The 14,762-nt window shown below is 43.3% G+C and overlaps 2 protein-coding genes across 3 annotated transcripts in view; one reads left to right on the top strand and one right to left on the bottom strand.

The window, feature by feature from the left end:
• The window catches only part of Cmss1 (cms1 ribosomal small subunit homolog), a 296,653-nt gene that overhangs the window by 97,688 nt on the left and 184,203 nt on the right, over nucleotides 1-14,762 (bottom strand). The gene's annotated exons all lie outside the window — the stretch shown is intronic.
• Filip1l (filamin A interacting protein 1 like) overlaps nucleotides 1-14,762 on the top strand; it is a 234,968-nt gene that overhangs the window by 43,229 nt on the left and 176,977 nt on the right. The window lies entirely within an intron of this gene.

The raw sequence follows: 14,762 nt of genomic DNA, 5'->3' as shown, positions 1-14,762 counted from the left end.
TTGATCAGCGTCTCCTTTCCTCCAATCCTGGCCCTTTTGCCCACAGAGAATTAAGAGGACCTTAGGTAAGTTCTCTGAGTCTAATACTGCTGGCTTGAAGAATGAAAACCAGTTCTGCCATAAATGAGCCAACAAGCCCCAGCACATTTAATCCAGTACAGTGCTGGCCAGCATACGCCAGTCCCACACCTGAGGAGCGCTTTCAAAGTTTAAAAACAAGAGGCAGCGGCAGTGGCAGGGGCAGCATGCACTGTGAGTGAGGTTGCCGGGAAGGGAAGCTGGAAAAAGCCAGTGGAAGCTGGGAGCCGGTGACAAATTGTCCTTTAAGATACACAGGAAATACTCGGAGGTTTCTGTCTGTTTAGTGAGTTAAACTGCAAAGCAGAAACTCATGAAATGTTTACTCTGATACATCCTCCTCCTTCCCAATCCATTAAACCCCAAATACATTCCCAGAAGACAGCTCAGCAGCCTGAAAGGAAAGAGCCCTGGAAGGTTTAGAGAGAGACCTCAGACTCACTTTCAAATCTCCATTGTTTCTGGAGTCTCAGGGGACAGACACAATGAAAGGAAAACAAAACAAAACAAGGCCTCCTCCAAGGCTTCTGGAAGCTTAAGAAAGGTGAGGCCTGAGAGAAGTTAGAAGCAGTTTTTTCACCCTTAAGATGAACACTAAGTACTGGTCGTACTTACTCCTAAGTTCTGTGGGCACACGTGGCATGATTTTCACATTTGGTTAGACTTAGACCTACCCTCAAACAACAGAACACAGCAGTCCATCTCTTTGAAATGGTCCATTTTACAGAAAGGAGAAAAGCAATGTATTCAAAGTTAGTTTTCTGCTCTGCCCCATGGTCAGAATTTTGGTGAAGTTGTATGCAGGCAACTTGTTTTCTCCTAACCTTGCAAAGTGTTTCGGGTAAATAAAACGATGCGGTCCTGCTTTAAAAACCAAGTCTCTCAACTAAAGCGACCTTTAAAGATGACGGACTCTGAAGAAATGGCTATCCTCATCTGAAAAACAGTTGTCAATTGTTCAGGCTGGGGCAGAAGCTTAAAGGCTTGGGTTAGAGTTTCGTTTTAAAAAGAAAAGAGGAATTTATGCTGAGAAAGCAGGAATGTCTGTCTCAGTTTGAATCTGAGCAACAGGCTATTGAGATGACCCTCTGATGATTCATAAGATGATAAGGACCATCCTACCATTTATGGCACAACCATTCAAATATGTAGTAACAGCACATTCAAATTCTTCATGGTTAGCCAAGATTAATGTTCTACTAAGAGTGGTGCCAACTTTATACTTGCTATAAAGAAAAACATTATTGAAGGGAAAAGAGATAAATGAGAGGAAACAGTAGGGGTCAGTTGTAAGCAGTGGCACAAGTGGAGCTCTAGGGAAAGGTACTGTCATGGTGGACGCCTCACCCAGTTCCTGGCATCCTTACACCCAAAGAGTCTAGAATGTTGTGGTGGACGCCTCACCCAGCCCCTGGTTCCTATATACCCAAAGAGTCTGGGATGTTACTGTGGAAGTTCCACCCAAGCCCTGCCCCTCCCCATCTCCCTCCAAACCCTGCTGCATCTCAGAAAGCCTGCGGAAGGATGACCCCTTCGCCCAGAGATGCTCATGACCACTCCCACAGGGTATTTAAGCTGCCTCACAGAAAACAGACCTGTGGTTTTCTGGTCTCTCGTTCCCGTATTCTCCTGTATCCATTAAACATGGGCTATTTCTAATTCGGTTTGATTTAGTCTAATTTGGATTGTTGCACAGGCAGAGAGGCTTATCGCGGTGTAGAAACTTTCAGTAGCTTCCAAGAGTTAACAAGCAGTGTGTAGGTAAGAAGGAAAGAACACTGGGTGCCAAACGGTAGGATTATAAGTAGACATATTTACCACAGCTCAGTGTCCTCTGCAATGCCTTTCCAATGTCATCTTGAGGATATACCACTACCATGCTGGACACAGCTGAGGTCACATGTGGCTGGAGCATATTTCTCCTCCATAGCCCTCCTCCTTCTTTCTCTGAGCTCCACTGGAATCCTCCTATGCCACACATTGAGGCTCTTAGTCATGTGGGCTGCATTTTAAATGAATAACTTCATACATGTGTGATTTACCTCACTAACCAGAACACACTTTGCAAACTGGAGGCTAGATGGTTGAATTCAGTCCAGATCCATGTTTTGCTGGGCCCACACGATGCTTCTGAAGAACTGGCATCAGCTGCTAGCATGTCTCCAGAATCAGAAGGTTTCTGATATGTTTTGACAAATTGGAGGCCCTGACACTGTTGGGGATCAGTACCGAGCTCTTCCGATGTGACTGAGCTTTCCACTTTAACAAACTCCCAAGCTCTCCTCTGCTTGGGTCCCGCTTCCTTCTTGTTCACTGGCAGAGCTGTTTAAATCTGTGACCTCTGAACTACACCCCACATCTACAGAGGACAAAGCCTTTGTCTTCATCTTCACAGAGTCTAGCACAGTGTTATTTACATATTGGGTGTGGAGTAACTTCTTCCCCGAAAGTCTAAAAGTAAAGATGCAGACGTAAGAAGTGATGGACCAGAGGGAAGCCATGGGTACAAAGGAGAAGAAGTACTTTAGCTGCCTCAAAGCGATGTTAAAGGGAAGGCCCTTTCGGTTACTCCCAGAGTGGGGGTTTTTGGATCTCGGGCGTTGGTGGCGCACGCCTTTAATCCCAGCACTCGGGAGGCAGAGGCAGGCGGATCTCTGTAAGTTCGAGACCAGCCTGGACTACCAAGCGAGTTCCAGGACAGCCTCCAAAGCCACAGAGAAACCCTGTCTCGAAAAACCAAAAAAAAAAAAAATAAATAAAAAAAAATAGAAAAAAAATAAAAAAAAAATAAAAGGAGATGAAAAGAGGCCTTGCATTTTAAAGTGGTCTGGATCATCTAATGAGGCCTTTACCTACTTCACTCTTTGGGCAGTGAAGTGGGGCCTCAGGACAGACTTTGCAGTGCTGATTAGCAACAGAGAAATTACCCCGAAACAGCCTCCACTTCCTATTTCTACAGAATCTCAAAAGACAATCACAAGAGTGTTGCTAAGGGCCCTCCATGAATTTGTACTGAATGCCTTGCTGCCTTCCCAGCTGAACACTGCACTCAAGAATGAGGTAGGTCAGAAGGCAGGAAGAACAGGATGCCCGAGTGGAGTGACAAAATATGCGACCTAATGACCACACTTTAATGTCAGAGAATCCCAGGAATGTTAGGGTGTGCCTGCAATTTCTGCACTCATGAGGCTGAGGCAGGGACATCACCAAGTTCAAGGCCAGACTGAGCCACATGGTCAAGCTCATTCTCCAAGGCAGGGAAGGACTCCGGTGGCACAGAGAGTCCTGGCTTTTGTCCCCCTTGTGCCAGAGGACACTGAGACTCAAGAGAAAGGCATATTTATTAACTTTGTGCTCTATTGGAAGACATTTTACAACGTCTGACCCCTACTGAAAAGCCTTTGTAATCTTATCGCCAGTGCTTCTGAGTCTAACAGGACAAAAATGGATGGAGATGGTGTCAGGGCGCTTGGGAATCCCGAGGAGAAAAGGCTATAGAGGGAGACTTGGGAGTCTGGATGGGATGGAAGCAGGGGGAACCAATGCTGAGCAGCTTGACATTTGGGTATGCCTACCACAAGCTGTCAGAACGCAGAGGTCAACAATGGGAAGTCTGCAGAAACATCCAAGAACAAACGTCTGCCTCACTTGACTCTTTGGCAAATGGTCTCCGCCTATTTGCAGAGGTGACCTCATTTTTCATTTCCAAGAATTACAACTTAAAACCGTACCCATATAAGCATCTGGAACTGGGCAGTTTAACTCCCTAAGCAGGGTCTTAGCAGAGTCTCTGAAACCTCCACCTCTGCTGTCCTGCTCTGTGCCCTGGTAGAGGCAGCTGGGTACACTGGGGAACAGCACAGACCCCTGATTCTGAAAAGATATGGAAAGCAGTCCTACTCTGCCAATCAGACCGGTCCTAAAGGAAGTCAAACAACTTCCTCAGCCCACTTCTTTGCAAAAGGGAAGTATAAATTACATGCTATCTGGACTTCAAGACATGAGTGAGAAAATATATTCACTTAGCACTGCACTTTGGAGACAGCCTCAGGAACTACATATTTTAAAAATCGGATTTTAGCCGGGTGGTGGTGGTGCACGCCTTTAATCCCAGCACTCGAGAGGCAGAGGCAGGCGGATCTCTGTGAGTTCGAGGCCAGGCTGGACCGACAGCCTCAAAAACAATACAGAGAAACCCTGTCTCAAAAAACCAAAAAAAAAATCGGATTTTATAATGTTCATAAAGACTCAGAAGATAGTCAGGTGGGTGAAAAGTCATTAGGATATTTGAGGAACACAGAATAGGTGGTTTGGCACATATTTGCTATTGGTAATTTTAAACAAGCACGAGGCCAGAGACCCAATGAAAACAATAAGGTCTGAGTGACTTTTGTGGAAAGGAAAAGCTATGTTGAGCTGTGCTCATACCTATGCTCCCTGATCAAGTGCAATCATTTATGAGACAGTGGGGCAGGCAGGGGCTGCTGTGCATGAAGCCAGCTATCTCATGGGGGTGGTGGTGGTGGTGGTGGTGGTGGTGTGTGTGTGTGTGTGTGTGTGTGTGTATTTGTGCGTGATACCAAAACCTTGGATTTCAACCCGCTGAACTAACTGCTAACAGATAGCCAACAACATGTCCCCCATTTGCAGGCCAGCAGTCTTACAAGGACACATCATGAGAATTTTAACAAGATGCAGAACATAGGACACACTTTAGTATTACCAAAGAACATGTAATATTTCAAAATTTGGAGAAACTGCAGCTACTCTGTCCATTCCAATTTAGAAGCCAGTTCCACAGCCTGAAAGGTCTGCGCTTTTATTGGCCCCTTTACTTGATGAGGTAATGAGTATTTGAAACCGACTTGACAATACTGGAAGAGCTTGCATCTAAAGATAAGTCATCTTTCCTTAAAGAAACATCTTATTGCCTATCTGGTGTCCTAGCAACAGATTACACACATAGAAGGACCAGTGAAGAGTCTGGAGAGCTACTTAGTCCCCTCCAGGGGTATATATGAAGAATACAGCTAAATGTTGGCTTTATCTGCACCTCAGCTTCTCTGACAAATTCCACAGCTTTTGCCAACTATCTCCAGCCCAGAATCACTGACCAGTTCTTTAACCAGCTAAATCACTTGTTCGTAGTTTTGAATATGTCTTATGAAATCCTGGGCAGAGCATGTGGTCATGTAGGCGATACAGTGAACATGATTGTCTATGGGTTAGCTGGACCGACTATGCCAAAGTTATAAAGGATAATGGAGAGCCAAAGAAGAGTTGGAGGATGCTAAGGATTCTGGGGAGAGCTAGAGAGGCATTATTTGGGGGCACTGAGGTCAGTGCTTAAGATAAGAGACCTCTACTGAAAATCTTTGGGTACTACAGGAAATGAACAGAACCGGGCAAGATGAAGGAGACTCTGATCAGAGACCATTCTGTGTGGCAAGACCACAAGGAGGTTGGTAAGAATATGAGGCATGAAATTTATAGAGAGATAGTTCTAGCCTGAGATCAAGATTCTATAGGCCAATGGGGCAAAGAGTAGAGCATGGAAGTAAGAAAGGACAATAGGGGCAAGACTGGCTGAGACTTCCCAGAAAACAACATCGATAATTTCTGGAACCCTTTGTGTTATAACAATGAAAGCAAGCTTAACAGAGCCTCATGGCGTTAAATTAGAAATAACCTCTCACATTTGGACAATTCAGTTCTTGTGTGTAACAGCAGGGGTGTTACAGAGAAAGGGAGCGAGGCTGTAGGATCCAGGCAATGGGACTAAAGTGTGCATTTCATTGTTGAGTTTGAAGGTGCTGATGGAACTCACCAAAAGGCAGTGTAGAGCAGGGAGAAAAAAACCAGTGGTCTTCTCTCCAATTGCGTGAGTGTGCTTTATGTGCCCTCTGCCACACCCCTTAGTATGCCACACCAGTAAGTTCCTAAATCCTGTCTGAGGAGATTCTGCAGCTCTAGCCAACGAAGGAATATGGCTCCCATATTGTAGATCCTCTAGCTTTACGAAAACGCCAGCTATTTGGATTTCTTTGTGAATTCTGCTATTATTAGCAAACAATTAATTTTCTTTTAGAATGGTCATTGTGAAGTAAAAGAAATCACATCTGGGACGAATGTGGTACATGAGTTAGTTGTTGGTATCTGCTTTGAACCCCTCTTCGATCACAATTTTAGTTAAGGAAGAGTTCAAAGAGGTCACTAGGCATGATCATGAAAGCATCCAAGAGTCTGGTTCCTGGCCAGCCTTTAGCATCCCAGGGAAGCTCGAGTGGTAGAGAGAGTCTGAGACAATGAATGTAGCGCTGCAGAACTGTGGCTCTGGGGAGAATGCGGCACATACATCTGATGTAAGCCTAACATCCAGATGTATGGAACAAAGTACAGCACTTGAGAAGTTAAGTGTGGGCCAGAATCAATGCTTGAAAACACTTGGATGTAATTTACTTTGATTCTAGTAGGAAGTTGCATATTAATGCTGGGGAACAAAAATCTCGACCCGGGGGGCAAGTTTATAAAATGTAACATGCTTATCAAGTGCTATGGCAGTGACCACAAAATTGATTAGTTACGGTTTCTGTGACTTTGGAAAACTTTTCAGGTAAGAAAGACATCAACAGTGAAAAATAAATACTCAGTACCCTAAATGAATGGGAAGTTCAAGGGTGCTTTGCTTGAAACTAGACAAATAGAATACTCAAACATCAGGTTGTCTGCACAGTTTTACATTTATGCACTAGGAATCTGTGAATGTGACTTAATTTGTAAATAGATCATGACAGATGTTATTTAGTTAAAATAATACAGGATTATGGTGGGCTCCAATCCAGTGACTTGTGTCCTTATAAGATGATGAATCTTGTCACACAGACACACAACAAATGAACAGTCAATACAAAGGCAGGCAGAGAGAGCTACATTGCCACAACTAAAGGACACTGGTGGAGGTATGGCCTGGCGACACTCTGAATTCAAATTTCTGGCCTCTAGAAATTCGAGAGAAAAAAAATGTGCTGCAAGCCAGAGTAACTTAGTGGTGAAGCTCTGGGAAGCTCTCTTTTCAAGCGATTGTTGGGCTAGCAGGCAGGCCTGGGTGGATTAGGCAATGACTTAAAATTACACTGACGCGATACGTAGGATACAAGACAGAAGTTCCTGTGAAAAGCACAACATCATCAGAGCACGGCCACCTGTTTCAGGAGAGAATGCAACCTAGGAATACTAAAGTAGGAATGTGTCCTTTAGAGTTTGTGCCAAACATTGACCTGAGTTTGGACCCCAAAACCCATATGGCAAGCTGGGTGTGGTCTTGGGCACATCTGTAACCTTTGTGCTGCATGGGGACAGAGACAGGGAAGTTGCTGTGGCTTGCTAGCTGCCAGCCTACCCAAAACTTATTAGCTTTAGATTCAGAAAGAAGCTCTCTCTCAACTGAATAATGAAGTTATAGAAGACATCCTCCTCTGGCTTCCTTGTGCTGGACTCTGCAAGCATGTTTAACACACGCATGTCCACACACACACACACACACACACACACACACACACACACGTCTGTAATAGTCTGCTGAGAGCACAAAATGGACTAAAACAAGCAATATGACTGGTAGCTAGATATCCACATGCAGTGTGGTTTACCTTTAGCATTTATCTCAGAACTGAACTAAATTTCAGTTAAAGGAGATTATACTTTACAGTGTTTTCATATCTCAACCTTCCTACCCCAAGGCTATGCCTAATTTAGTTGCTTTGTAGTTGAGTAGAACTAGAAAAAAAAGCACACAAGATATAGAATCATATTTAAATTTGTGGGACTAGGTGCCTGTCATTTTGCTTTTGTAAAATTTTACATAATATAAACAGATTGGTTAGAGAAACATAGCATTAATTTAGTGAAGGATTTCATTGTTAATGATTTGGATTCAGGATTCAGACTCACTTCCCTATAACAGCTCACATTTCTATTAGGAGCCCAAGAAGACAGAGAAGTCTTTACTAAATTCACTTCAGTTAATACAGCTTCAGTAACAGTCTACAGTGCATAAGACTCACCTCTAATGGGCTGCAGTTCTATAGAAACCACATCTAATAAACAACTACCATTACGACAAAGACCCTTGCACAGAAGTTACCTCTGTAATTTTGGTGCACAAATGTGACTCCTTCATAAACACGCTACTTACTAGGAAGCATGCTTATCTAAATCTGCTTTTTAAAAAACTAGGCCGGGCAGTGGTGGCACATGCTTTTAATCCCGGGACTCAGGAGGCAGGGGCAGGCAGATCTTTGAGTTCAAGACCAGCCTGGTTTACAAGAACTTATCCCAGGACAGCCTCCAAAGCCACAGAAAAACCCTGTCTCAAAAAACCAAAAAAAAGTGAAGGTCAGAGCACAACTTTCACAGTTACGCTCTCCTCCTAATATTTGGGCTCTGGGAGGTTTTGTGGCTTTGGCAGCAAGTCCCTTTATCTGATGAGCTATCTTGTTCATATATCAGTCTTTTATTATTTTTTGGACTGTGCATGTCTTCTCATGCAAAACCTTAATAGAACACACTATTACCATAACACATTCGCATCTTACTTACATACATGACAAAAAAGTCCTGAATTTAACCATCAATTACAAGAACATCTCATGATGCCTTAGTTAGGTCTGCCCATTAGAGTTCTAAATAACTTGTAAGACATGAAAGACATTTCATGGTAATACCATCTGTTACATAAGGACAAATGGTATCTAGTATGTGCTTCTTGTTTAATATATCTTGTGTTTCTTATTATCAATATGTAAAATAATTATACTATGAATATATAATTTAACAAAACGATGTATGACTATAAAGCACATTATATTAAATTATATATTAATAATGTCTAACCTAAATATTTTGGGAATATGTCTGTTAGCTTTTATTATTCATCTTTTATTCTAATTACTTCAGAATATAATATAAACCATTTTTCCTTCAAACAGCTAAAACAGACTAGTCTAGATGTATATTGAGATACCGAAATGAATTTTTAAAAAATTACAACAAAATGTGGGAAAATTAAGATGCTAGGGCAATTGTCATTCACTCTAATTCCTATGGAGTTTTGTTAATCTCCCTAACCTATCTTCATATATGTTATTTATGCGATTTAAAATAAACTTATATCCCATGATTGTTATCCCAACATTTGGGAGTCTGGGGCAAAAGGACTGTTTTTAGTTTGAGGCCAACCTGGGCTACATAATAATATTCACGACAGTCTGGGCTACACTGTGTGAGCCCACCTCAAACAAAAAAAACCACATAAGTAGGCAAAGAAGAGCATGAATCAAAATCACTTATGTGCATTTTCTCTATGGAGGGTGAGAAGATAACTGTTGAGAGCCTCTGCTGCCAAAAACACATGAAGACAAGTTCAGTAGAGGGAAACTATGAAGCTGTCTTTTGGACTGTTCAGATTCAATCCAAGGAGCTACTTCCGTGCTTCAGAAGCAACGTAAGATCTGAGGATATTTATAGACTTGTTAAAAAAGTGAAACCAGGGGCTGTAGAAATGGCACAGAGGTAAAAGAGTGAGTATGAGGACTGGAGTGTGATAAGCAGCACATATGAATGCTGGATGGGTGTGGTGGCCCACCTGCATTGGCAATGCTTGAGAGGCAGAGACTGGGATCCCGGGAGCCAGCTAGTTACCTAGACTAGCCAAACTGGTAAGCTCTGGGTTCGGATGTGGAGAGGCTGCCTCAATATGTAAAGTGGAAAGTGAGCAAAGAAGGCACCTGATGTCAACCTTGAGTCTCCACACAAGTATACCTGCAAACATACCTATGTGTACACACACATGCACATGTGCGTACTCTTGCTTCAAAAGAAAAAACGATTAAAATGTCTGTGATTTAATTTAGATCTTACCATAATTAGGTAACTGTCCCAATTTAGCAATGAACCATATTTAACATCGTTAAGGTGTTGTACACTTTCATACTGAGCATGTCACACGAATCTTAGAAAGTGTTGGCAGGAGAATGGACAAATGGTCTTAATAAACGAGTCTGGTGATTTAGAAATTTCCTCTTTGGTTTAAGACACCAAAAAGCTTAGAGCTAAATTGTCATTATGCCTAACAGCATAAAGGGATGGACAGTACATAATTCTTTTCTCTACTATCACCTCTGGCTCTGAATTGAAACACCTGATTACCTCAAGTAGTAACTCTGTCATAGTGTACTGCATATGTTCTAGGAATGAGGGAAAAATAAGTTAATAAAAGGAAAAGTCCCTCCTAAAAATATGACATTTTGGTACTTTATTAACATTCCCTGTAACATTGAATGATTAAAAAAAAAACAATAATTGAGCTGGATGGATGGCTCAGAGGTTAAGAGCACTGGCTGCTCTTCCAGAGGTCCTGAGTTCAATTCCCAGCAACCACATGGTGGCTCCCAACCATCTGTAATGAGATCTGGTGCCCTCTTCTGGTGTGCAGACATACATGCAGTCAAAAAACTGTGTACATAATAAAAAAAAAATCTTAATAAAAACCAAAACAAACCCCCAAATCTTAAAAAACAAACAAGCAAACAAACCAATAACAACATTCTCTCCAAATAACACATCTCCTTTTTGTAAATCCTGAGCTTCATGGTAAAATCAGGTCTCTCTCGATTCTGGAAGAGGCATGGAGTGAGTGAAGAGAAGCACTTGTATGCTAGCATGATCACAGTGTGTTGCTCTTCCTTGATGCTGAAAAGCCCGTGCTCCCAAAGGCATAGCTTCCAACACTAAGAGGCAAGGAAAGATGAAACAAAGCAAGACAACTAGTAAAGGCAGGGGCAAGTCTCCCAGCGCTCTCCAGATGAACTGAGACATCAACTTTGGTTTGGCTAAAGAACTAATGTTTGGGCCAAAGAGATGGCTCCATCAGTCAAGTGCTTGCCACGCAGAGATGAGGACTTGGGTTTTGGTCCCTAGAATCCGTCGTCCCCAAATCCAGGTGCTATGGTGTTTATCTGTAATCCCCCTCATGAGGCACAGGAGGTCAGGGGGATAAATCGCTCCCTGGAGCTCGCTGGCAGCCAGTTTAGTTCCGTCAGTGAACTCCAGGGTCAGTGACAGATCCTGTCTCATAAAATAAGGTGGAATTCGACTGAGGAAGACACAAGACTCTTAACCTCTTGTTCCCACCCACATGCACACACATGTGCTTTGTACCGCCCCACGTAAACTCACATACACCACATAAACCCCTACGAAAATTAATGTTCTTTTTGTGATAGTCTGTTAATCCCCTTAAGATGAAATCAATTTAGGTTTGAAAATAGACTATTGTGTATGTGGTAACTTTCATTCCATGATACAAACAAAAGTACTTTTCAACAATTGTCCAAGCCCATATTTAAACAATTAGCCCACTCTAGGACATCATGTCAAGCTTTATACAATTCTGCACAACAGATTTCCGTTAAAGAGTAAAATACAATTTGGGGAGCTTACGGTAAATTTAAGCAGGCGAATAACACAGCTAAACAATACTGGAATGTGGGCTTGTCCATGGGTGGGGAAGCACCTGCTGTTTCCTGCAGCTCAGGTGGCCATAAAGTAGCAAGGATTCCTGCCTTGTTGTCCCTCTCTAAGAGACAGCCTCCAAAAGTGTCTAAGAACCATCTGGCATCTCCGCCACCACGCACAGTTTCTTCCCTCCCACCCCATGAGGAATGTGTCACAGTAACTTTGCACCCACACATACGGCTGCAGGGTGGCCACTGAAATGGAGTGAGCTGTCTGTGTCTGCAGCTTGCTCTGGTTAGCTACAGCTGCAGGGAAGAGCTGGCTCTGCTCTCCCTTCCTTCTCTTCCCCCACCCAGATTGAACAAATGCTGAAGGCAGCTGCCTCAGGACTGCTCGCTGAGCCCGACTAGGAGGGTAAGAGAAGAAACCGCAGGGCTCTGGGGCTAAAGAGGTGAACCATTGGGTTAATGGCATAGCTCAGTTTCAAGGTAAACAGACAACGGGAGGTGTGTGGTGTGGTCTAGACTGTTCTATGAGGTACGAATTAGGTTATCAGTGCTGGGATCTCACGTTTGTAAGGCTAAGAAGGAAAAGACGATGCGAACAAAAGTAGAACTGGATGTGGCTGCTTGATCCACATATCCAACTCCACTTTGGCTCCAGACATTCTTTCATTATTAACTGTGACTCCTTCATTCTCTGAAGCTATGGCCCAGCGTTCTTCAGTGCGGTAGTATGTAGGAGATCTACTTCTGTTCACAAAATGGAGAGAAAAACTGCTCTATCATCTTGCACCAATTCTGCCAGTTTGTCAGCCAAAATACGTGCCCTCCTTTTCAGATGCCACTGGGAAGAGCAGGAAAGGCCCCAAAGCAAAGTCACCAAAAGCTCTGTCCCTTAGCAAACAAGGATGCCTAAATTCTGAGAGGGGAGATCCGATTGGGGTGGCAGCAGGTCCACGGTGGTGCTCCCTGCTCTAGTACTGGAGCGCACTGTCCCGGAGGAGAACGCTCTCCTGACGGACACCGGCAGTTAATCACTGGCCAGAGAGGCACCAGCTACCGTAGGTTTCAGATTCACAACACCAGCGCGATGTTTGTGACCAGCGCACCTTCCAGTCAGCAGTTTTATAAAGCTTGTGCTTTCAGGAGTTACTAATGATTAGGGTAGTTGTAAAGGAATGTCTTGCAACTTAGATATTTTAACACAACAAAATTCTTATTCATGTTATTAAAGTTTTACACAAAGGGAGAGGGGAGCTTCCGTGAGTTTTTTGTTTTTGTTTTTGTTTTGACTGGCCTCACTGTGTAGACTAGGTTGGCCTTGAGTTCACAGAGATGTTCCTGGCTCCTCCTCCTAAGTGCTGGGATTACAGGTAGATAAGGAGTAAAGATGGATTAACAACAGCACTAATAAATGCTGTCTAATTACCTTCTTTGACAAATTCAAACATTTTTATTTTCTTTTAAAAACACACAGACACACAGAGTTCCCAGTGACTCCTCACCGCCCACAGTGCTTTCCCTTCCTTAGTAGGATTTAAACCTAAACACGAGCCTAGAAGGAGGCAGAGAAAAGATCATGCTTCCCATTCTAGTGACAACAAAACAACACAACAAATCCTCAAAACTAAGGCTATAAAATTTCAGTGCCTAAAAAACTTAGGGGTCAGGTTTTGGATTTTTGCAACTTGGGGACAGTATTATTCATAGTATATACTGACAAATCAAGCCAGGGGTCAGTACTGTGGATGGTCACTCAATAACAGCCACTCTCTCTGGCATTTAGGGGTGTTTCCCCCCTCCATAACTTATCATGCTCATTTCCTGCAGCTACTGACAATGTGGAAAACAGGTAAACAGGCTCCCACACATTCACCTCTCCCTATGTGGGAGAACCCAGATGAAGCACGGAGCATACAAAGGTGAAGCAGACCGGCTTTTCATGTGAGGCATTCAGAAGGTTTCTACAAAGCTTCAGTGCCATCTTCCTGTTGGTTATGGCTGGCCCGGACGAGAGATGGGCAAGTGGCTGACTGATGGTCTGATCCCGCACAGACCAGAGTGTTTCCTATTTTTTCCTAAGCACACTCTCCCAGTACAATTTCCAACAACGACTTACTACAAAAATAGTGCCTAGCTGAGAACTTACAGGGTCAGGAAGTACCGAGAACGCAAGCTCTAGAAATGAAGGTGCACCAGCTGGACTACTAGTGGACCAAGGGTGTTTATGGGTTTCCATAGACAACTCTGATAAAGATGAAGCAGGATCAGATACCTTTAACTTCACAGTCAAGGAGAGATAATTCCCAACATCCTAGGGTTAAGCACACCTGAAGCAGAACAAGGAGTACACTGCTTAGAATTGTGATCTACAATTTTACAGTAGTTACTGGCACTTCCTACTCTAGGCAGTTTCAAATATCTGGGAGGTTGCACTTAGAGGGTTGTCAGTGTCCTAGAAGATTCCTAGGCAGGTTTTATGAATACTGACATTTGTGCAGCCTTGGGGGATGGGGAAGACCAAGCTGTCACCTTCCTACAATCCCTCACTATCCCCTTGTCTTTTAATTCCCCTTCCTTAAAAAGCTAACAAAGCAAGCATGTGGCAAATGTTTTTCCATTTTCCACCAAGAATGCAGACAGGGACAACTTCCCCTTCTCCTCTGTCATCCTTTCCAGCTCCAGCTCCTCTCTCTCCCACCCTGCATGACCTCATAGCTATGTAGAAAGGACACCAGCTGCAGGGAGGGTCTGCCTGCACCAAGTGGGATCTTTACCATCATTAGTAATGCCAAGAGGCCCAGACAGCCCAGTCGACATGTGCAGTGTGTTACAGCTCTGTGGTCTCCCCACATTCACAATAAAGCTGCTGTCTGCAAATGGAAAGGCTTTGCTTGCTGAAACGAATGTTAAAAAAGAACACCCAGATATTTCTTAACAAATCAACCAGCCACTGCAGCGACAATGAGAAACACAAAAACCTGGTCACCCAGACTCACAAGGCATACAGAGATCCAATAACTTCATCTGCAGAAAATGAAAAAACACAAGATTTTTCAGGGGGAGAATAATAGAAGGTTGTTTGTAAGAGGAAAATTGCATGGAAAATAAAACTTAGGGAAAATGTATATATGGATATACCTTTATCTCAGTCCCTACGGATGCATG

This window comes from Mesocricetus auratus, unplaced genomic scaffold, assembly GCF_017639785.1.
Source record: "Mesocricetus auratus isolate SY011 unplaced genomic scaffold, BCM_Maur_2.0 Super-Scaffold_100008, whole genome shotgun sequence".
NCBI classification, from domain to species: domain Eukaryota; kingdom Metazoa; phylum Chordata; class Mammalia; order Rodentia; family Cricetidae; genus Mesocricetus; species Mesocricetus auratus.
The sequence above is the reverse complement of the archived record's forward strand: the minus strand, read 5'-3'. Positions and strand labels throughout refer to the sequence as shown.